Source organism: Pan paniscus, chromosome 12 (genome assembly GCF_029289425.2).
Source record: "Pan paniscus chromosome 12, NHGRI_mPanPan1-v2.0_pri, whole genome shotgun sequence".
NCBI lineage: Eukaryota > Metazoa > Chordata > Mammalia > Primates > Hominidae > Pan > Pan paniscus.
In genome coordinates, this window is record NC_073261.2 from 47,180,251 (window position 1) to 47,189,620 (window position 9,370).

A 9,370-nucleotide genomic window follows, 5' to 3' on the forward strand; every position below is an offset into this window, starting at 1 on the left:
GGTGTCAAAGGAGGTAAATAAAAGAATTAATGGACTAGAAGGAGGAACAATCCTAGGGAATTAGCTTATGTTAGATTGGGAGGTAAGAAGAAAAAGGGGGGATACAATCTAGAAGAAGTAACACATGTCGTAAAGGAGATACAATGAGAGGAAAGAGGGAAGAAAAACTCAGAACCTGAATTTATCTAGAATTTAGGTCTGACATTAGACATGGATCTAGACCTGGATGTTGGACAGGTGCCCCAGTCATGAACCTGAAATGGACCTAGGGTATCTATATTGGATCTTGACTATGGACATGGACCATGAACCTATACTGAATAAGGACATTGGAACTGGACCTCGGACCTTTTATACTTACCTTGAACCATGATTTCAAACTTAGACATCAGACGGAAACCTGGATCTCAGACCTTGGTGTAAGCCTTGACCGTGTACTTTAACTTGAATTTAGCACCTGAACTTGGACACTGGAACTGGATGTGGGGCCTAAAACTGGACACTGTATTCATCCAGAACCTCGAATCTGACCTTAATTATGCTCCATGGTTGTGCACTTGGGCTTTAGTCACTGAGATTGGACCTAGACAACTAATCATAAACTTGAATCTCAGATCTTGACCTGCACCTGACCTTAGACCTGGAATTTCAACACAAACCTCAATCCTAGACATAGATGTGAACCTGAACCTTAAAACTATGCTCTTGACCCTGGATCTTTACCTTATCCTGGACATTGAATCTTGAACATGGAAATGAATTTGACCTAGATGTTAGAACTGATATTAGACCTGGACCTTGAATGTGGACAATATCTTGAATTTTGGGAATGTACCTTGGACTTTGGCCTTGGATGTAGTCTTTATCCTTAGACATAGACTTTGGGCCAGCCCTTAGAACTGGACCTAGCCTTCACTTTGTCATAGATGTTGACTGTGGACCTCAGATCTTCACATGAACTTTGAAAAAATATATTTTTACTTTTAATTCTTATGGATACATACGAATAGCCCATATTTATGGGGTACATGTGACAGCCTGATACAAGGTTACAGTGTGTAATGATCAAATCAGGGTAATTGGGGAATCCATAACCTCAAGCATTTATCATTTCTTTGTGTTAGGAACACTTCAGTTTTAATCTTTTAGTTATTGTAAAATAAACAATAAATGACTGTTAACTCTAGCCACCATAATGTACTACCAAACACTAGATGCTATTCTTTCTACCAACTGTGTTTTTGTATCCGTCAACTATCCCTTCTTTATCCCCCTTTCCTCACTATTCTTTCCAGTCTCTGGCAACCATCATTCTACTGTCTATCTTTGTTAGTTGAATATTTTTTTTGGCTCTGATATACTAGTGAGAACATGTGATATTTGTCTTTCTGTGCCTGGCTTATTCAACTTAATATAATTTCCTCCAGTTCCATCCACGTTGTTGCAAATGGCAAGACTGCATTCCTTTCGATGGCTGAATAATAATCTATTGTGTACATATGCCACATTTTTGTTGTTTTTCATTCACTCGTTGATGGACACTTGGATTGAGTATATATCTTGGCTATTGTGAATTGTTCTGCAATAAACATGGGAGGGCAGGTATTTCTTCAATATACTAATTTATTTTATTTAGGGTATATACCCAGTGGTGGGATCCCAGTAGCTGGATCATACGACAGTTCTAATTTTAGTTCTCTGAGGAATCTCCATACTGTTCTCCGTAGTGGCTGTACTAGTTTACATTCCCACCAACAGTATATGGGGATCTTTCTTTCTCCACATGATCACCAGCATTTGTTACCTTTTTGGATAAAACTGTTTTAACTGGGGTAAGATGATCTCTCATTGCAGTTTTGATTTGTATTTCTCTGATGATTAATGATGTTAAGCATTTTTGCATATACCTGTTGGCCATTTGTATGTTTCCTTTTGAGAAATGTCTATTCATATCTTTTGCCCATTTTAAAATTGGATTATTTGTTTTTATTCCTGAGTTGTTTGAGCTCCTTATTTATTCTGAGTATTTATTACTTGTCAGATGGGTAATTTGCAAATATGTTCTCCCATTCTATGGGTTTTCTCTTCAGCTTGTTGACTGTTTTCTTTTCTGTGCAGAAGCTGTTTAACTTGATATAATTCCATTTGGACATGAACTTTGAACCTAGATTTTGGACCTGCATTTTTTCAGTTCCTTAAATATACTTTCCATTGGAACTAGGATTTTATTTGAATAGGTGGTAAGAAGTTACTTTGAAGAAGTGCCTGAAATTGACCTTCTTTGTTTATATGCTGCTTATTTCCACAAACGCTGCTTTGATTCATTTTAACTTGTTCTATCTGGAATAAAGTACATTTGAGATGAAAGTGTTTTTCTGAACTATTTTGCTGACAGATGCTTAATCTGGTTTCATTCACTAAACACCTGTTTCTCATTCCAAATGGAACAAAAATTATCAAAATCAGTGCCCTTTAGAATCAGATCAACTGATTTTCTCACTGCTACCACCAGGTACATTCTGTTTTATGCTCTCAAAAATCCCTATACATCTGTCTTTCAGAGTGCTCCTCATTCTGTAATTAATTGTGCTATTATTTCATTAATTTATTAATTGTGGGGTACATGTGATAGCCTGATACAAGGTTACAGTGTGTAATGATCAAATCAAGGTAATTGGGGAATCCATAACCTCAAGCTTTAATCATTTCTTTGTGTTAGGAACACTTCAGTTTTAATCTTTTAGTTATTTTAAAATAAACAATAAATTACTGTTAACTGTAGTCACCATAATGTACTACCAAACACTAGATGCTATTCCTTTTACCAACTGTGTTTTTGTATCCATCAACCACCCCTTCTTTATCCCCCCATTTTCTATATAGCAGGTATTAGCAAACTATAGTCAGTTGGCCAAATTTGTCCCATTTTTCTGTTTGTATATGGCTCATGAACTTAGAATAAATTATTCTATTTGTATATGTTGGAAAATAATTAAAAGAAGAGAAAATATTTTGTGACACATGAAATTACATAAAATTTGAATTTCAGTGTCCATAATTAATGTCTAACTATAACACAAACATGTATATGGACTTATTTATTGCCTATGCTGCTTTCATGTTACAATGGCAGAGTTAAATAATTGTGACAAAAATGGCATAGCCCACAGAGCTGTTTACTATCTGGCTCTATACAGAAGTTTGCCAACCTTTGTTTTAAAAAGTGAAAATAGAGAATATATTTGTCATTATTAGCACTGAATTCAGATTTCAGAGACTCAAAATGTGGCAAATTGCATATCCTGAAATCAACAAAATACACATTTCCATCAGTAGAGGAATGAATACACAGTTTTAAAAAATACTTATATGAATAAACATTGCATTGTAGTTAAAAATCAATAAATTAGAAATACTTATCTCAATGTAGATATATTTTAAAACCTAATATTGAATGAGAAAAAAGTTCCAGAATGTTACATAAAATGTAAATGATACATGTATGAAATACGTAAATATAAAAGAAAATCATATCATATATAGCTTGTTGATATATCTATATGATGTAAATGATTAAAAATATAAATTGGCAGCTACCCTCTTTGGGTCCCCTCCCTTTGTATGGGAGCTCTGTTTTCAATCTATTAAATCTTGCAACTGCATTCTTCTGGTCCGTGTTTGTTATGGCTCGAGCTTTCACTCACTGTCCACCACTGCTGTTTGCCGCCGTCGCAGACCCGCCACTGACTCCCATCCCTCAGGATCCAGCAAGGTGTCTGCTGTGCTCCTGATCCAGTGAGGCACCCATTGCTGCTCCCCATTGGGATAAAGGCTTGCCATTGTTCCTGCATGGCTAAGTGCCCGGGTTCGTCCTAATCGAGCTGAACACTAGTTACTGGGTTCCATGGTTCTCTTCCATGACCCACGGCTTCTAATAGAGCTATAACACTCACTGCATGGCCCAAGATTCCATTCCTCGGAATACGTGGGGCCAAGAAATCCAGGTCAGAGAACACGAGGCTTGCTACCATCTTGGAAGCAGCCCGCCACCATTTTGGAAGTGGCCTGCCACCATCTTGGGAGCTCTGGGAGCAAGGAACCCCCGGTAACATTTTGGTGACCATGAAGGGACCTCCAAAGTGGTGAGAAATATTGGACCACTTTCACTTGCTATTCTGTCCTATTCTTCCTTAGAATTGGAAGAAAATACCAGGCACCTGTTGGCCAGTTAAAAACAATTAGCATGGCCACCGGACTTAAAACTCAGGTGTGAGGCTGTCTGGGGAAGGGCTTTCTAACAACCCCCAACCCTTCTGGGTTGGGAGCATTCATCTGCCTAGAACCAGCTTCCGCTTTCACTTTTCTTGGGGAAGCCAAGGGCCGACTAGAGGCAGAAAGCTGTCATCCTGAACTCCCGGCATTAGCAGGTTGAGATCATGGCACAGCCCGAAGTCTCTATTCAACAGTTGCCCATGTGTACACCCCTACCTTTCCTTCTGACCCATATCTCCTGGGTCCTGGCCATGACTTTCTTGAAAGTGTAGCCCCAAAATTCTCCTTACCTCTGAATGTACTTCCTCTGATCCCCGCCTCCTAGGTACTAATGGTTCAGACTTTAATTTCCTCGCAAGTTGTATCTCCAAAGGGATCTAGGGAAGCTCTACGCTGCATCCTTAGGCATCTAGGCTATAAATGCAGGCAGTCTTGTGTCCCTCGTGTCCCTCCCAATTTAGGCATACCGCTCTCGACATGGGCAGTTATGTGGGACCTGTTCCCCACCACCCTTGCCAGGACCCCAAGTTTGTAAATGGCTAAAAGAGACAGAGAGACAGAGAGAGAGAGACAGAGGCAGAGAGGTGAAAGAGGCAAAGAGGAGAAAGAGGAAGAGAGACAAAGAGGGACTCAAAGAGAGAAAGAGAGATAGAAATAGTAAAAAAAAAAAAAAAAAAAAAAAGTGTGCCCTATTCCTTTAAAAGCCAGGGTAAATTTAAAACCTATAATTGATAATTGAAGGTCTTCTTCATGACCCTATAACACTCCAATACTACCTTCTTGTCAGTGTAAACAAAGGCATAGCCTGAAAACACTGAGACCACTGACAACCATAGCCTTCCTATCAAAAATCCTTAACCCGGTAACCCGTGGATGGCACAAATGCATTCAATCTGTAGCGGCAACTGCTTTGCTAACAGAAGAAAGTAGAAAAGCAACTTAGAGGAAAACTCATTGTGAGCACACCTCACCAGTTCAGAATTATTCTAAGTCAAAAAAGCAAAATGGGGCTATTCTGTTAGAAAAAGGTAATTTAACACTAACCGCTGGTAAGTCCCTTAACCCAACAGATTTCCTTACAGGAGATTTAAATCTTACTTACCATACAAAGGTCCGACCAGACCTAGGAGGAACTCCCTTCAGGACAGGACGATAGATGTTTCCTCCCAGGTGACTGAGGAAAAAACCACAATGGGTATTCAGTAATTGATAGGGAGAGTCTTGTGGAAGCAGAGTTAGAAAAACTGCCTAATAATTGGTCTGCTCAAACGTGCGAGCTGTTTGCACTCAGCCAAGCCTTAAACTACTTACAGAATCACAAAAGACTATCTCAATCCTGATTCAAAAGGTTCGGCTACACCCTCTCTGAAATAAATTTGCATAAGAACTGTTGTTTATGGGAATGCATCTTGATGGGGCAGCTGGGTTGTTATGAAATACTCAGGAACCCAGCCCAGCTCTAGGACTCACCCCTGAGCACAAAGACAATGTTAGGCATGCTGGTAAAGGACGACTAGAATCCAGCAGCCCGAACCCCTTTCTCCGTGGTCAAGAAAGGCGGTAAAAGGGGTGTAGGACCACTACATCGGTGAGTGTAACTAGTCTGATAAGCAGAGGTCCATGGGTGGTTACGTGCCCTGGAAAGGAATAAGCATTAGGACCACAGAGGACGCTCTAGGACTAATGTTCTTCAGAAAATGACTAGGGGTGCTGGCATCCCTATGTTCTTTTTTCAGGTAGCAAACATTCCCCTCAAGGCAAAAACACCCCTAAGATGTATTCTGGAGAATCGGGACCAATTTGACCCTCAGATGCTGAGAAAGAAATGACTTATATTCTTCTGCAGTATTGCCTGGCCACAATATCCTCTTCATGGGGGAGAAACGTGGCCTCCTGAGGGAAGTATAAATTATGACACCATCTTACAGCTAGACCTCTTTTGTAGAAAAGAAGGCAAATGGAGTGAAGTGCCATATGTACGAACTTTCTTTTCATTAAGAGACAACTCGCTATTATGTAAAAAGTGTGATTTATCCCCTACAAGAAGCCCTCAGAGTGTACCTTCCTACCCCAGCATCCCCCCTACTCCTTCCCCAACTAATAAGGACCCCCTTTCAACCCAAATAGTCCAAAAGGAGATAGACAAAAGGGTAAACAATGAATCAAAGAGTGCCAATATTCTCCGATTATGCCCACTCCAAACAGTGGGAGGAGGAGAATTCGGCCCAGCCAGAGTGCATGTACCATTTTCTCTCTCAGACTTAAAGCAAATTGAAATAGACCTAGGTAAATTCTCAGCTAACCTTGATGGCTATATTGATATTTTACAAGGGTTAGGACAATCCTTTGATCTGACATGGAGTGATATAATGTTACTGTTAAATCAGACACTAACCCCAAATGAGGGAAGTGCTGCCACAACTGCAGCCCGAGAGTTTGGCGATCTCTGGTATCTCAGTCAGGTCAATTATAGGATGAAAACAGAGGAAAGAGAACGATTCCCCACAGGCCAGCAGGCAGTTCCCAGTGTAGACCCTCATAGGGACACAGAATCAGAACATGGAGAATGGTGCAGCAGACATTTGCTAACTTGCGTGCTAGAAGGACTAAGGAAAACTAGGAAGAAGCCTATGAATTATTCAATGATGTCCACTATAACAAAGGGAAAGGAAGAAAATCCTACTGCCTTTCTGGAAAGACTAAGGGAGGCATTGAGGAGGAAAACCTGTCTGTCACCTGACTCTATTGAAGGCCAACTAATCTTAAAGGAAAAGTTTATCACTCAGTCAGCTGCAGACATTAGAAAAAAACCTCAAAAGTCAGCCTTAGGCCTGGAGCAAAACTTAGAAACCCTATTGAACTTGGCAACCTCGGTTTTTTATAATAGAGTTCAGGAGGAGCAGGCGGATTGGGACAAACGGAATAAAAAAAAGGCCACCACTTTAGTTATGGCCCTCAGGCAAGTGGATTTTGGAGGCTCTGGAAAAGGGAAAAGCTGAGCAAATCAGGTGCCTAATAGGGCTTGCTTCCAGTGCAGTCTACAAGGACCCTTTAAAAAAGATTATCCAAGTACAAATAAGCCACCCCCTCATCCATGCCCGTTATATCAAGGGAATCACTGGAAGTCCCACGGCCCGAGGGGATGAAGGTCCTCTGAGTCAGAAGCCACTAATCAGATGATCCAACAGCAGGACTGAGGGTTCCCAGGGCAAGCACCAGCCCATGCCATCACCCTCATAGAGCCCTGGGTATGCTTGACCTTTGAGGGCCAGGAGGTTAACTGTCTCCTGGACACTGGCACGGCCTTCTCAGTCTTACTGTCCTGTCCTGGACAACTGTTCTCCAGATCTGTCACTATCCGAGGGGTCCTAGGACAGCCAGTCACTAGATACTTCTCCCAGGCACTAAGTTGTGACTGGGGAACTTTACTCTTTTCACATGCTTTTCTAATTATGCCTGAAAGCCCCACTCCCTTGTTAGGGAGAGAAATTCTAGCAAAAGCGGGGGCCATTATACACCTGAACATAGGAGAAGGAACACCCGTTTGTTGTCCCCTGCTTGAGGAAGGAATTAATCCTGAAGTCTGGGCAACAGAAGGACAGTATGGATGAGCAAAGAATGCCATCCTGTTCAAGTTAAACTAAAGGATTCTGCCTCCTTTCCCTACCAAAGGCAGTACCCCTTAGACCCAAGGCCCAGCAAGGACTCCAAAAGATTGTTAAGGACCGAAAAGCCCAAGGCCTAGTAAAACCATGCAATAGCCCTTGCAATATTCCAATTTTAGGAGTACAGAAACCCAGTGGACAGTGGAGGTTAGTGCAAGATCTCAGGATTATCAATTAGGCTGTTGTTTCTCTATATCCAGCTGTACCTAACCCTTATACCCTGCTTTCCCAAATACCAGAGGAAGCAGAGTGGTTTACAGTCCTGGACCTTAAGGATGCCTTTTTCTGCATCCCTGTACATCCTGACTCTCAATTTTTATTTGCCTTTTAAGATCCTTCAAACCCAATGTCTCAACTCACCTGGACTGTTTTATCCCAGGGGTTCAGGGATAGCCCCCATCTATTTGGCCAGGCATTAGCCCAAGACTTGAGCCAATTCTCATACCTGGACACTCTTGTCCTTTGGTACATGGATGATTTACTTTTAGCCACCCGTTCAGAAGCCTTGTGCCATCAAGCCACCCAAGCACTCTTAAATTTCCTTGCTACCTGTGGCTACAAGGTTTCCAAACCAAAGGCTCAGCTCTGCTCACAGCAGGTTAAATACTTAGGGCTAAAATTATCCAAAGGTACCAGGGCCCTCAGTGGGGAACGTATGCAGCCTATACTGGCTTCTCCTCATCCCAAAACCCTAAGCAACTAAGAGGGTTCCTTGGCATGACAGGTTTCTGCCAAATATGGATTCCCAGGTATGGCGAAATAGCCAGATCATTATATACACTAATTAAGGAAACTCAGAAAGCCAATACCCATTTAGTAAGGTGGACACCTGAAGCACAAGCAGCTTTCCAGGCTCTAAAGAAGGCCCTAACCCAAGTTCCAGTGTTAAGCTTGCCAAAGGGGCAAGATTTTTCTTTAAATGTCACAGAAAAAAACAGAAATAGCTCTAGGAGTCCTTACACAGCTCCGAGGGATGAGCTTGCCACCTGTGGCATACCTGAGTAAGGAAATTGATGCAGTGGCAAAGGGTTGGCCTCATTGTTTATGGGTAGTGGCAGCAGTAGCAGTCTTAGTATCGGAAGCAGTTAAAATAATACAGGGAAGAGATCTTACTGTGTGGACATCTCATGATGTGAACGGCATACTCACTGCTAAAGGAGACTTGTGGCTGTCAGACAACCGTTTACTTAAATATCAGGCTCTATTACTTGAAGGGCCCGTGCTGCAACTGCGCACTTTTGCAACTCTTAACCCAGCCACATTTCTTCCAGACAATGAAGAAAAGATAGAACATAACTGTCAACAAGTAATTGCTCAAACCTACCCCGCTCGAGGGGACCTTTTAGAGGTTCCCTTGACTGATTCTGACCTTAACATGTATACCGATGGAAGTTGCTTTGTAGAAAAAGGACCTTGAAAAGTGGGGTATGCAG